The sequence below is a fragment of the Cyprinus carpio genome, chromosome A11 (genome assembly GCF_018340385.1).
Source record: "Cyprinus carpio isolate SPL01 chromosome A11, ASM1834038v1, whole genome shotgun sequence".
Lineage (NCBI taxonomy): Eukaryota > Metazoa > Chordata > Actinopteri > Cypriniformes > Cyprinidae > Cyprinus > Cyprinus carpio.
In genome coordinates, this window is record NC_056582.1 from 6,934,916 (window position 1) to 6,950,712 (window position 15,797).

Sequence of the window (15,797 nt, forward strand, 5' to 3'; positions counted from 1 at the left end):
GTCTGTATGGTGCCCTGGTGGCCTGTATACAGTAGCCAGTACAAACATCAAAGTGGATTTATCATTAAAATTTGTTTCTCTAGATAATGTTATATTAAGCACCAATACTTCAAACGAGTTATACTTGAAGCCTGCCCTCTGAGAAATCCTGAAAACATTGTTACATTGGGGGGTATTAACGCATGCTATTAATTTTACAATCCTTAACAAGTTCAAAAAATTAATCTTTGGGGGTAGACTCATTTAAAATAATGTAATCATCAGGTTTTAGCCAGGTTTCTGTCAAAGAGAGCACATCTAGATTATGATCAGTGATCATATTATTCACAAAAAAGTGCTTTCGTAGAAAGGGACCTGATATTCAATAAGCCAATCTTTATCATTTGTTTATCCGTATTGCATCCGTTTTTTATTTGTTGAACATCAATAAAATTGTTAATCTTAAATTGGTTTGGATATTTTTCGTTTTTTCTAGTTCGGGGAACAGACACAGTCTCTATAGTGTGATATCTAGGTGAAAGAGTCTCTATGAGCTGAGAATTAACTGACTTCTGTGACGTGAGGCGGCTAGCAGACGGTCGGTTTAGCCAGTCTGTCTGCTTCCTGACCTGGGCCCCAGTTAGTCAAGAATTGAGTGATGACAATCTGCTATGTATCTCATGACCACAGTAAGCAGGGAGGGGACCAGAGCATATAACAGTGTCCGACATCGTGCTTGCAAGTTCACACACCTCTTTAATGTTATTTTTAGTGATCTCCGACTGGCGAGGTCGAACATCATTAGCGCCCGCATGAATAAAAATCATTAGCCAGCACTTTTAAATTTGCCAAGATGTCAGGCGCTCTGGCTCCCAGTAAACATTGGATTATGGTGGCTGGTGTCTCTACATTCACGTTCCTTACAATAGAATCGCCAATAACTAGAGCACTTTCATCAGGTTTCTCAGTGGGTGCATCACTGAGTGGGGAGAACCTGTTTAATGTTTTGATTGGAACAGAAGAGCGATGTTTTGACCCGCGACTATGCTGCCATGGTGCTGTTACCGGAACCAAACAATGTACAGGACTCCCTGTATCAGTCATCAAAGCTCTGTAAATATTGGTCACAGACACAGAGATTTACTTTAAATTTGACCAAGCTGATTACTCACTAAAAACTCCCACAGATCATTTTTTCATGCCATTTTAAGTCTTATTTTGACGTAACAAAGTGGTTATATGAGTGTGTGAGTTGTTTACTTTTTTAAATTAGTCTTCCCATTAAAGCCATTATATTGTTCATTGAGACTTGATTTGTGAACTCGGAGCGCACACAAACACAAGAGGTGGGATTTATCCCATGAACCAGTCACAGCCAAACATAACCAGTCAGATCCAACCATATCACGATGGAGGCACTGCCTCCTCTCACGTGATTTTCAAACACACATCACCAATAACCCCCCACCAAACCAATGGGCTCAGGGGAGGCGAGAGATAAAACCAAATGGGCTCAGGGGAGGCGAGAGAGATGCACACTCCCGCTGTAACTTTACCTGCCGGTGTCGCTGTTGGACAATGTTTCTTTAGATAATAAGTGATTTATACACATTTTTAATATTATATTTTGTAATATTTGTGTTTGTAATACTTTTTTTTTCTTATCCAGTATTTTGCGAAGCCACTACCTCCATTGCCTCCTCGGAGGAAACACCCGATAGATAGATAGATAGATAGATAGATAGATAGATAGATAGATAGATAGATAGATAGATAGATAGATAGATATACATATGCACTTCTAGGAAAAGAATGTGACATGAGCAACCTTTATAAACTAAAGTACTGTTTTAACCAATGATATGGCATCATTATTGTACATACAGTATAAACATGTACTAGTATGATATAATAAAACTGAGGCTTTATGTTTTTGACAGGGTGACAGAGGAGAGACTGGTCCTCCTGGTCCTGCTGGTTTTGCTGGTCCACCTGTAAGTACAGCAATGCCAATCTTAATAGCTGCACCTTATCTTTACTTTTTCTTTAGTTAAAGTCTCAGATGCTCTCATATGCCATCTCATACTGTACCATTTGCGACAGCTGAGGAAATTCAGGGTTTCACCAGCAATCCTGAAAACTTTCTATTCAGGGGCCATAGAAAGTGTATTGACTCAGTGCATCTCAGTGTGGTATGGGAACAGCTCCAGTCATGACTGCAAAGCCCTGCAGAGAGTTGTGCGCTTAGCTGAGCGCATCTCAGGGTCTGCTCTCCCCTCTCTGGGTCTCTTAATTTCTACATGACTTCACTTAATTATCAGTAAGATACTTTATATACTGACATTGTCACTAGCATACAGCATGTTCTATAATTATTTTTTTTACTACCTCTATTGCTGCTATGTAAATACCTTGTACAATCTGTTTGCACATTCTTCTCTTGTACATTCCTGCTCATCCTAATATTTATTAAATCTACAGTATACTGTCCTGCACATTTTATTTTATAAGCATTTTATTTTATTATTTTTCTTTTTTATCTTACTTTTTCCATACCATATTTATATATAATTTTCTTGTGTTTGTATTCTTAAATAATTGCACTGTCCATGGAGCGGACCAGACTTACATTTCACTGCTGATCATATGCTCTCCATATAACCATGTATGTGACAAATAAAAATCTTGAATCTTGAATCTTGAATATGCCAAGCTCACACAATCTGACCATCAAACTACTGGAATTATGTGTGGGTGTGTGTTATAGCAGTGCACAAATGAAACCCACATATAAAAAGGGCTTTGGCCTAGATAAAACCCAGCTAATGGCGAAACCAGTCATCTAAGTGTGTTAGTGCACTTATTTTTGGAGAAAATTAAATGAAGAGGTGAAAAAGATGGAAAGATGGTGCAAATGACTAAAAGTCAATGCTTCTAATTGCTTGACCTCATTTATTTAATAAAGCAAGAACTGAGATCTCTGTGGCTACGTTTACATGCACACTTTTTGGTTAAATCGGACTGAATTCATTACGATTGATGAATCTGATTGTAGTGTTTACATGAACGCTAAATAAAGTGATCGGGTTGATGTGCGCATGTATATGTCACAAGCTTCAAATTGGAATAGATTTTTTGACATGCGCACACTGCTCAAATAGTGAAAGTGAAAAGTGAAAGTGACATAGATAATATACAGTTTGCACATAATAATCACACTCCTTCACGGTTTCTTTATTTGTTTTTAACAGCAGAATTAATATTTACCCCTTTATGGATAAATATATATATAAACCGCTGTACTGTGCTGTGCTGCGCTGTGCTGCTCATATTTATCACGCAAAAAAAAAAAAAAAACTCTGTGCCCAAACCGGGTTGCCTGTGGATGAGTATCCAAAACAAGGTTGTCCTGTTCCACTTCACAGTTGCCGTGTGAAAGGAGGGTTTTATAATGACAGTTTTATACATGCATGCTCAATCATATTAGAAGAGGAATAAACCACCCCCTTCAATCCAATCGAAATTTCATTCGGATCGAGCTCAATCGAATCGATTAAGGTGTTTATATGAACGCTTTTCAATCCGATTGAGCCGTCAATCCGATTACAAACGGATTATTTGGGTGCATGTAAACATACCCAGTGATCAGTAAAAGAGAAGGCAGATGAGTTTGTTATCTAACCATAAATGATGACATCAGCTCATTATCCAGAACAACATGCCAAACAATTTTTTTGTCTCAGCACTTGTCATATCACGATTAATGACATAAAAAGGTGCGAGTGTTGAACCACGAATAATTGCTAGACGCTAATTGTTTAGCATTGATTGATCTGGATATGTTAGGGTGCAGATGGACAGCCTGGCATTAAAGGAGAGCAGGGTGAAGGTGGACAGAAGGGTGATGCTGGTGCACCAGGCCCTCAGGGGCCTTCTGGAGCTCCAGGTCCTCAGGTAACATCAGTCAAATGAATTTGCTTCCCCGTCTCAAGACAGCATTTACCCTGTTTTTCTTCATATTGTGTATTCCTGCTTTGGTTATAGGGACCAACTGGTGTGTCTGGACCAAAAGGGGTTCGTGGTGCTCAAGGACCTTCTGTAAGTACAAACAAAAGTACATTGTTTGTAAATGTAGATCATGAAACTGAATTTTAATTTTTATGAATTTTGTAGGGTGCCACAGGTTTCCCTGGAGCCGCTGGTAGAGTTGGACCTCCTGGACCCAATGTTAGTAAAACAACGGACTTGTTCACTATAACAAAGACCTCACTTAAGGAATAACTGCAAAGGATAAAAATGTACATCATTAATGTAGTGTAAAACATTTGATTAACATAATGTGTGCATCAGTTCAAACTACTAATGCTCAGCCAAAGCTTCTAGGTGCATACATAGAAAACCTGTTTCCTGTAGACAGATGTCCTTTCACATCCTGTGTCCATTATGTCCTCTACACCTCAGAATTTTCATTCATGTTAATGTGCGTACTCAGGGTAACCCGGGTCCCGCTGGAGCTGCTGGTCCTCCTGGTAAAGATGGTCCAAAGGGTGTGCGTGGTGATGGTGGTCCTCCTGGAAGACCCGGAGATGCTGGGCTGCGTGGGCCGGCTGGGACTCCTGGCGAGAAAGGAGATCCTGGAGAAGATGGGCCTGCTGTACGTAGTTTTAGTGGATCTCATTTAGCGTGGCTGTCTGTCAGTGGGAATATACAACATTTCCACCTCAACACATAGTATAGATAGAAACACTCTGAGTCTAGTGATTTAGCCTGTCCAGACTCATTTTTTTAGGTTCTATTGATGGAGAATAATATGATTTTGTCATTGTGGCTTTCACTTCTGTCCTGTCCCAGGGTCCAGATGGTCCAGCAGGTCCTCAGGGTCTGGCTGGCCAGCGTGGTATTGTTGGATTTCCTGGACAACGTGGTGAAAGAGGTTTCCCCGGCCTGCCTGGACCCTCTGTGAGTCTCCACCATCCCAGATAATCACACTGACATTTAGGATAGTACTGATGACAGTGACAGGAGACATAGAAACTTAGTTTCAGTCATAAGATTTTTATCAGATTTTCCTTAAAGGTGAACTTTATGTACAGTAGGTGGACAACCAGAATGGGCAATACAGCTGCGTGTACTGCCGCCGCAGGGCCGCGAGGCGTTAACTGCAAGTCAGTCGCGTGTTAAAATCATTCGCGAAACTGCCGCCAGGTGGCGCAAAGTGATGGATTGCAAACTGACTGTAGCCTAATTGTAAAATGTTGGTTTGTAAACGGTGATGAAATGACTAAGTAAAACAACATTATAATATAACATTGTAAAATCCTTAAAAACCATTAGAAAATTTACAGTCAGTTAATTTCAAGACGTGGGATAGTCTTAGGCTACAGTCTATGCATCAAAAATTAAAAGAAAGACCTTTCCACAAAGGCTCTTATCCATGCTATTGTTATTTAAAAGTCATTACATATGTAGGCCTATATATACACACACACACACACACACACACAGACACACACACACACGGATTAAAAGCTAAATGTTTTCATTTCGGTTCGTTCTTGGTTTGAAAAAAAAAAAAACTTCAGGTTCCATATGCAGAGCAAAATGAGAACGGTCCAGCATTTAGAAATAATTCTTATTAATTATCAAACTGCTAACACTTTGCAGTTTTGAATTATGCCTTTACTGTGTGACCAAAAATGGAGTATTATCTGTTTCAGCTGTCTGATCACGCTGGTGCCTCACACACACGTATTCATTAGAAACAGCAGCCATTCACCATGCCATTCGGCGAGAGCAGTGGTACACTTTGGCATATTTTTGCTAATTATGATTTTTTTCCGTCGATACTGAAACATGGCCACAACCATATCACCCTGCAGCCCAAGACTGGTTGCCCACTGAAGCTAAGCAGGGCTGAGCCTGGTCAGTACCTGGATGGGAGTCCTCCTGGGAAAACTAGGTTGCTGTTGGAAGAGATGTTAGTGAGGCCAGCAGGGGGTGCTCACCCTGTGGTCTGTGTGGGTCCTAGCGCCCCAGTATAGTGATGGTGACACTATACTGTCAAGAAGCACTGTCTTTCGGATAAGACGTTAAACCTAGGTCCTGACTCTCTGTGGTCATTAAAAATCCCATGGCACTTCTCGTAAAGAGTAGGGGTGTAACCCCAGTGTCCTGGCCAAATTGCCCCCTTGGCCTTTGTCAATCATGGCCTCCTAATAATCCCCAACCACTCGATTGGCTCTGTCTCTCTCTCCTCTCCACCTGTAGCTGGTGTGTGGTGAGCGCACTGGTGCCGTTGTCCTGTGGCGGCCGTCGCAACATCCAAGTGGATGCTGCACACTGGTGGTGGTTGAGGAGACCCCCCCCCCCCCACATGATTGTAAAGCACTTTGGGTGTACAACAATACATAATAAAGCGCTATATAAATGCATCATTCATTCATTCATTCAAACACGCGTGAACTACAAAGCCTTTTTTTCCTAATGAATAATAGTTAAGCTTCGAATGGGCAACATCACGAATATGGAAACGTTTGGATTTGTCTCGAAAGAGACAGGTAAGCCCAACCTTACCTTATGTTTCACTTTAAATTATTATATATTTTTTTATTTTATTTTTATAGCTAAGCCTATTTTATTATTATATACTGCAATTGTATTTATCCATTAGAATTATATATTTTTAATTATTGTTCTGTTCTGATAGTTAAATTTAAAGGATTTGATGTAAAGTGAGGGGAACTAAAAATATCCTGTTGGTACATTATAACATTATTATGCCTGCCGTTATTATTTCTGAATGTAATAAAATGCAACTTATACATTTTTTCCTCTCAAAAACTGTCCCATTTTATACAGCAATTGTTCATTTAAAAAAAAAAAAAAATCAAATTATATTGTTAGTTTCATGGTAACATGCAATCAAGGTCTTCGTATACTATACAAGATACAATTTCATTTAGGCTATTTAAAGCCTGGGATACACCAAACCGACGCCAACCAACCAGCGGCGACGAAAGCCGACTGTATTCTCGCCTCGCATCGGCTACGTCTGGGCCAAAAAGCTGCACTTGAACACACCAAACAGACAACAACCGACTGCAAACTAGAACGTGCGTTCTGCGCCTCCGTGAGAGGATATACCTTTCCATACCTGTAGGTGGCAGTAGTTTGTATTGTCGCTCCAAAAAAAGGAAACCGAAACTAGTACTGCACACAAACAAACCGTAAACAAAGCACCGTTTGCGTACCATTTTCACAGTACATTTTCGTTCACCACAGAGGGATTCGCTTGTGCAGATATGTCTGATAATCTGCAAATGGCACTGGCATTGTCAGCACTTGGTCTTGCTATTATAGAAGAAGAAAAGAGGAATAGGAATAACATGCACTGTTACATTTTACCTGTTTCAACTTATAAATTCCTTGAGATTTAAAACTCTGTTTAATAGTATTGAGATTCAAGTTGAATCTAGCATAAAAAAAGCAAGCCTTCAGTTGCTTAAATTAATTCTATGAATTAAAGTAGCCTAACTAAAAAAAATATGGTATTATGACTTTTCATCATATCATTTTTTAGTGTGATAACAAGCTGTAATCGGTTTCCATTTCGGAAACCAAGCACCCACTTTTTTTCTTTTTTAAATCTATTATTCACTCACATATCTCCTACAAAAAGGTTTTTTTTTTTTTTGAGGAAGGTGCCACTGTCAGGGGAGTCAAAAGATAATAACATTATCATTAGGGTTGTCAATTAACTTCAGAAATGGAAAATAAAGGCTAATTGTGAGTCTTTCTCTTTTATTCTTTAAGAAAATAGTGTTTATTCTTGTAGAAAATAAGTGTTTATTCTTTAAGAAAATAAGGGACAGAATAAAGGACGATCGAAATATTTGTAATGTACAATAATGTAGGGCTATATCTGCCTGCAGTTAAAAAGTTATCAGAAATAATCATATTTGTTTTGCTTCACCATTTATGTAGGCTACAATTATTCTAAAATAAATAAATAAATAAATAAATAATGTCATACAAAAAATGCCATCGGCCTGAGTAAATTTTACCATTATAGAACTGTGACTTTACAAGGTAATTTAGGAGGTGAAAATACTGTGAAATTACAAATGGCATGGAATATTAAATCATAACAACTGAAGGTCTATGAAATGTTAGTCAATAAAGCTTTTTTTTTAAACACTTAAAGTTTTGAACTTAAATATTATTTCAACCATATAGCCTGTGAATAAATAAAATGCATACTTTTCAATGAAAGAACACTAGAAGCACAGTAAGTTGCTTCTGGTGTTTGAATTTGTCCTTCAATATAATGAGGTTTTTTTTTTTTTACTCTCTATTTAATAGCATTACACAATGAAATTACGTTTTTTTTTTTTTTACTCTCTATTTAACAGCATTAACTTACAATGAAATACGTCTTTCTTCAAGTAGACTGAATGTTTTCCTGCCTTGCTAAATGTTGGGCTCATGATCAATAATTTGCATTCACCGATTTGTAAAAATCAAAACTTGCGACGGTGAACCTGGGTGCAGTAAGCGCGAGATGCGCTCGCTGTGAAGTGGGAGCAGCTGGCAGAGGATTCTGCTTGGTCTTAAAGCCAGCCTCAAACACCTACGTTCACAAATAACAAAGATTTTTGCAAAAAGAATTATTAATTATCAATTGTGAATTTGTTATTATTATGGTCTGGTGAAAATAATAATATGGGCTGCGAGAAAATAATGAATAAAAAGAGTAGGGATGCTGTGAGTGCAGGCAGCACATTTCAAACCAGTACCATGACAACACAGCGTTCCTCGCAGCCAAAAAACAGACCGAATTCAGTTTAGCTGGAGGGGTTGGGGGTAATTCTGTATAGCTTGTGGGGGTTGAAATAAAGGTGTGAATCTCTTTCTCTTTCATATGGACATTGTCTTATCAGGGTTTCAAACTTGCAGAGCAGGTTTAGTCAAAGTAGGACAAATGCCTCGTTTGGTTTGGCTTTTGTGATTTTTGCAGCTGCATACAGAGCATTAGATGCATTACAATATAATGTTTTTTTTTTTCTCAGGAGAGATCAGGCGCCTCTGAGAGAGAGACAAAGAAACTGCCGAAAGAGACGGGCATCTGCCAAAGAGACAAAAACATTTGTTCTTAATGTATTTTCGCTTTGTACTATTTTCAGTTTTAATTGTTCGTGGCAACGCTGCAGTCGTTTTGGCAATACAAATGTAAAAATATATTGCAGTAATAAGAAACTGTCCCGAGACGTCATGTAGGCCTAATTATTTTTAGTTTCATTACTGGGCAATTCGTTACTGATGTGATAGACACCCTAATTTTAAGTATATTTAAGATAATTATAAAATGCTATAGACTGCGAATAAGATGGAAGTTTCACATTTTGCATATGCATTACAAAGTAAATAATTTTTTACATGCAATTATCCAAAATAATACCAAACAAGATTTGTAATGAAGATAAAATATGTAGACAAATAAGAATAAATGCTGCGCATCGCACTCAGCTTCATGCGCACCGCGCAAATCTTGCCCTCTGATATTTTAAGGAATATGATACACACGTACATTTATATGGGGCTGCATTTAAATTTTTTTATATATTGTTTTTTACTTAAATTGTATGTAACCCTTTAAAATCACTGAAGTTGTCAATTAATTAAGCTCTTTTTTAATTCGTTTGCACTTTGGTGATTATAATGAGAGAACTTGAGTTTAAATGTGAGGACATTTTATTAATCCGTCCATTTTTTAGAATTTCAATAATTTAGCTAAACCATGCAGGTTTAATTTATTAGTTTCTTGTTTCAATTAGGCCTAAATAATGGGAGAGAAATTATACAGTGCCTCACGTTTTACTAAAATAAAGGAAATAATTTATAAAACACGCAACAATTTCTTAATCAGTGTACAGACAGATATCTTTTTCCCAAGAAGTTATCTGTCAAAATAAAGGACAGGTAATGAATAACAAAGTAGTGCGTGACAAAAATGCATGCTGTTTTATTAAAGGAATTTTAAAATATAAATTAAAAATGTATTTGTGACAAATATACGCCTAATATGTGAGAATATTGACATTTTGCATAAAAGTCTAGCCTAGCTCACTAAAATAGGCTACCACTTTTAATGCTCCGATGCAAAGTAAACCACCATTTCTTTAGGATAATATAACACATAATTCATATTATATAAATAATACTGCACACCTATTAAATGTGTCAAATCTAAAATAAGGTGTAATACTGTGTAGCTTAGAGAAAATATGAGTACAGGCTCATAGGCTTGACATTTATCTTGCTTGAGTTCATTCTTAGAAACGCACATAACTTCATAAGTACTAAACTTTCATCTGTGAATATTAAATATTTTAACTACAGTGTTTTTCTTTCATTTTCTCTGACTGCAGCTGTCAAATGTAACACATCGGCGAGGCAAAGCTGACGGTTATTTGCAAAAATGTGCTTTGATGCGCTTGTCTGATAACTTGTGGTTAAAGCGCTACTCAGCGGTCAAAAGATGCAAATGCACTTTGCAGACGCGGCAGCACTCGCAGCGGCAAAAAGCTCATTTTGGTTGGCCACCTACTGTAGTTCTACTTTGCCAGCTTTTCAGTTTCCAGTGAATATGACAAACAGATTAAAGCATGAGAATGTTTTCCCGTGTTTGAGGAGCAACTGCCCTTGCTGATGAAACACTTTGCTGTGAATGCATTGTTAAAAAAAATTATAAATAAGTGCAGTTGCAAGATAGTGTATGAAGGCACTTCTGCTTTGCTTGCCTCATGCACCATTAACCACAGCGACAAGCAGTTCTCTCAATGTCAAAAAAAAATCACAACAGCATGACTAAAAGGCATGTTGTTAAATGTGGGATTGATCATTTCTCAAATAGCACTTACAGTTAAGAAATAGCAAAAGACAAAGAGTTTTAAACAGACAAATGCAAAACTAATACAGGTGGATCATATTCATTTGATGAATCCCCATCACATGGTGAGCCTGGTAAACAAGGAGCTCCTGGTGGCCCTGGAGACCGTGGACCTCCTGGCCCCGTGGGAGTGCCTGGTCTGACCGGACCTGCTGGGGAACCTGGGAGAGAGGTACGTTACAACCAACCATGGTCCTCATGATTTACTTTAGCACAACCCGTAAAATCAACCAGCTGTCAGACCAAAGAAAATATGCAAATTGCACAGTGTGTGGAGTTTAGGTCACACCTAAATTACAGTGGGTATAGAAAAGAATTAATCACATTTTGTTGCTTTGCAGCCTGAAATGAAGACGTACACAGTTTGTTCTATCCAGCAATGTTTACTCAGTGCAACTTATAACATTTAAGTGAAAGATAAAACACCAACATGTCAGAAAATAAATAAATAAATAAAAAACAGATTCACAGAGTTGGAAAAAGGATCACTCTCTCCTAAAAATGACTTGTAAACTCAATAAGGTGTAGCTGATCACCTTCTCAATGGCACACAAAGGCATTTGACTTTAAGCTGTGATCAGCTGTGCTCATTTTGATCAGCTCAGCACGAAAAGAGCTTTCCTGGACCATTTCAGTCCTTAGTAGAGCAACTGAAGCAAACAATCAGCTATGGGTGGCAAGGCACTGTCAAAAGATCTCCGGGATAAAGTTGTGGACAGGCACAAGTCAGGAGATGGAGACAAAAACATTTCAAAGGCTTTATCAATGCCTAGAAGCACAGTGAAGTCTATTATTAAGATGTGATAGGTATTTTGTCTAACACAGAAGCTCCCCGGATCCCAACGTAGCTCCAAACTGGAGCCTGAGAAAACTGGTAAGAGAGGCGACCTAGAGCTACAGCAACTCTGAAGCAGCTGCAGGAGTTTATGACAAAGAGTGATCACTGTGTGCATGTGACAATAATATCACAGATTCTCTACAAATGTGGCTTGTATGAGAGGGTTGAAGAAAAAACACTCCTCAAGAAAGGCCACATGCAGTCAGACTGAGCTTTGCCAAAACACACCTTGAAGACTGCAGCCCGGGGTACAGCTCAAGGCTTGGAATCAGAAATAGATTCCTTTAAGGGGATATGACCAAGAGCCTAGCATCATACTAACTCTTGGCCTGTCACACTGAGGCTACCACTTGCTATGCATGAGCTTGCTGAAGGAACTGTCTCAACAGACCCCTAGTAGTAACACCCTGTTAAAAGTAGGTATCCAGAGGATACATAGGTGGAGTGGTGCTCAAGGTGGAACTGGAGCTGAACCAACTCAAGAAAGGGCACAAAGCTGCCGTGCGAAGCCCTCACCACACAGGATTTTAGAAAGAACGCAAAGTACTGGCATGCGAACTTACCACAGTGTGGATTTTAGAAAGCGTACAAAGACTCCATGTGCACACTTACCATAACATGGATTTTAAAGATACTGTTCTAAGGGACCCTCGTGGCACTCTGAAAGAGCAGCCCATAGATGAAAATGGTGCATCCCAAGAAGAATATGTTTGAGAAGTCACCAACTCTATCTATGGTATAATGTTGGAATGGCTAGCAGTAAATATCTAGCTGAGGGAGCAAACACCCAGCTCTCAATTGAGAGGGGGCTCGACCTACAGCATGTTCCAATGCTGGAACAGCTAGCAGTAAGTTACTTAGCTGAGGGAGCAACACACCCAGTTCTCAATCGAGAGGGGGCTCGACCTACAGCATGTTCCAATGCTGGAACGGCTAGCAGTAAGTTACCTAGCTGAGGGAGCATAACACCTAGCTCTTAGCTGAGAGGGGGGCTCAACCTACAGCATGATTGTTAGAAATCAGAAGGGTAAGCGTACTGCAAGCTAGCCAAAAACTCAGGGAGCGCATCAGGGAGGTGGAGGAAGGGCCTAGTTCACCTGATGCTTCCTGTTTCAGGTGCTCTGGAAAACAGAGAACTCAACTCTCACGTGAGAGGAGAACTCTGAATTCAGAAAAGCAGTGGAGTGCTCATAAGCAACCCTTTGATAAAGGGGAGCACTACTAATACTTCCACAAGAACAGCCACGGAGCGAGGAATCTAACTCCTCAGAAAGGGAGAGAACTTGAGTGCTCGAAAGGAAGCACCATGCTCACAATAACCCTCAATGGTGAGGGGAGCGATTCTTCAAAAGTTACCAGGAAGCCCCTTCAGGGCGACCTAGATACGGCATACCAGGCAGGGCAACCTGAAAGCATAAGCCCAGCCAGGACATCCAGGAAATTTTGCAGGGCCTTGGTGGGGGCCTGATGATCAAGAAGGCTCCCGCAGAAGCCTGTGACCTGGCCGCATGATCCAGGAAGCATGAAGCTGGAACCAGGGCTATCATACCAGCTGGATACGACATCGACTAGTGAGGTAAACACTGCAAGCCGAGCACCCGGTTTCTGAATCCAGCAGAGGGGGGTGCTCACCGAGGACCTACCCTAGAAAAGGATAGAAACACACAGGTCCCGGAAAACACTGCAAAGAAAGCTCGCAGATGTATTATAAACACAACCACCAGCGAATTAAATACATACACACACACACACACACACACACACACACACATATATATATATATATTTATTTATTTATATTTAGAAATGGATCGTACTCACCTACCATGGTTCCCGCGCAGGAGCCCCTTTCAAGAAACGACCTGAAGAAGCCTCTAGTCAAGTTGAGCTTTATTGTCATTCCGCTACATGTGTGGACATACAGTGGAACAAAATGTTGTGCCTCACAGGACCACGGTGCTACATAAATACAGACATACAACAATGAAGTAAAACAGTATAAGCCTATACACAACTAACCTACTGACAGATTTTGACTATAAATATGCTATGTATAAATGTTTACCTATACATAAACTAAAAAATACAAGCTATACGAATGCTTCACATAAATTCTTTACCTATACACAACTAACCTACTGAAAAATTTTGACTATAAATATACTATATATAAATGTTTAGCTATACATAAACTAAAAAAATACAAACTATATGAATGCTTCACATAATACTGTACATGTGCAAAGAGAAACATTGTAAGTCAAGCAGTTGGCTGGAGAACAGTGCAAGATGATTTGTAGTGCATGAGCATGTAAACATACACATATTACTGAGTCTTCTGTGTGATTATGTACACACAACAGTGTGTGTGAAAAGTGTCTAGTACCCATAGAGGAGAATGTGTTACTACAGGTGGTTTGTACAGGCCCACTCTCCTGTGTGTAGCTCACTCCGAATTGCACAAAAAGAGAAAGTTTCAGACAGTTTTTTCTGTAATGTGGTAAGGTTGGGGGTGTTTGGGGGGTGGAAGAGGTGAGATGGTCCATGATGTACGGGGTTTGTGTGGGGTATCAGAGGAGGGCGGAGTGATTTGAGTTCAGGGCTCTCACAGCCTGGGGGAAAAAGCTGTTGAGCAGTCTGGCAGAGTGAGCTCTGGTGCTCCGGTACCGTCTTCCTGATGGTTGGTCCTTCACGATACTGTTGGCTTTGCTGGAGCATCGTGTGAGGAAAATGTCCAGGATGGAGGGGAGAGGAGCACAGATGATCTTTGCAGCTGTGTTCATTGTCTGCTGGAGGGTCTTGTGGTCTGCTGCACTACAGTTCCCATACCAGACAGTGATGCAGCTGGTCAGCACGTTCTCAATGGTGCCCCTGTAGAATGTGGTGAGGATGGGTGGGGGGAGACTTGCTCTTTTCAGGCAGGCAGAGAAAGTGTAGGCGCTGTTGTGCTTTGTTGTGCCCCAGGAATTTAGTGCTGCTGACTCTCTCCACAAGTCGAGCTGACGATGGTCAGTGGGGGGTGATCAACGGAGTTTCTCCTGAAGTCCATCACAACCTCCTTTGTCTTCTCCACATTGAGGGACAGGTTGTTAGTGTCACACCATTCAGCCAGTTGTGCCACTTCCTCCATTCTCTGTAGTACGTTTCATTGTTGTTGCTGATGAGAGCTACCACCATTGTGTCATCCACAAACTTAATGATGTGGTTGAAGCTGAACTTGGCAGTGCAGTCGAGAGGCAGCAGCATGAAGAGCAGCGGGCTGAGCACATAGCCTTGTGGGGCACCTGTGCTCAGTATGGTAGTGTGGTAGTGGTAGATACTCAAGTATCACTCTGATCCAGACGAAAGCACTGACGCCTTGTCTGGATCACATCTCTTAGGTATGGTCTACCTCCCTTTGACCCACGATTCCTCCTACCCCTACCCCTACCCCTACCTCCTACCACGAGCCGCGACACTAACCTTCTGTGCCCGTCTCTGATCCTTAGACCGAGACGGGCCAGGACCCCTGTGTTGTTTGGGCTCAGACCTGGGCATTTGTGGAATGAAGCATTTGAAAGCCACTGAGTGCGCCTTCGCCTCCCTGAACTTCACAACCACCGTCTCAACTGAGGTACCAAAAAGTTTGGAAGGCGAAACCAAAGCATCGAGAAGAAAGCCCCTCTCTTTCTTCCCAATATCTGCCAGTTTCACCAACAGATGTCTCTCCATTACTACCATAGCCGCCATGGACCTGCCCATAGCAGAGGCGGCCTGCTTTGTAGCATGGAGAGCGAGATCCGTGGTGCGGCACAACTCAGCTACCTCATTGGGAGAAAAGCCCTCGCCTTTATCCAGGTCATTCAGCAGGTCAGCCTGATATGCCTGAAGCACTGCCATCATGTGCATCGACAATGTTAATGAAATAACATCATCCACCAGCGGCTCACTCTCGTCCACAGCCAATGAGCGTGAGAGGGAAAGCCCCTCATTAAACTCATCAGCCAGATCCACCTGTGATCCCCACAAGCTCATTCTCCTACCTGCCTCAGC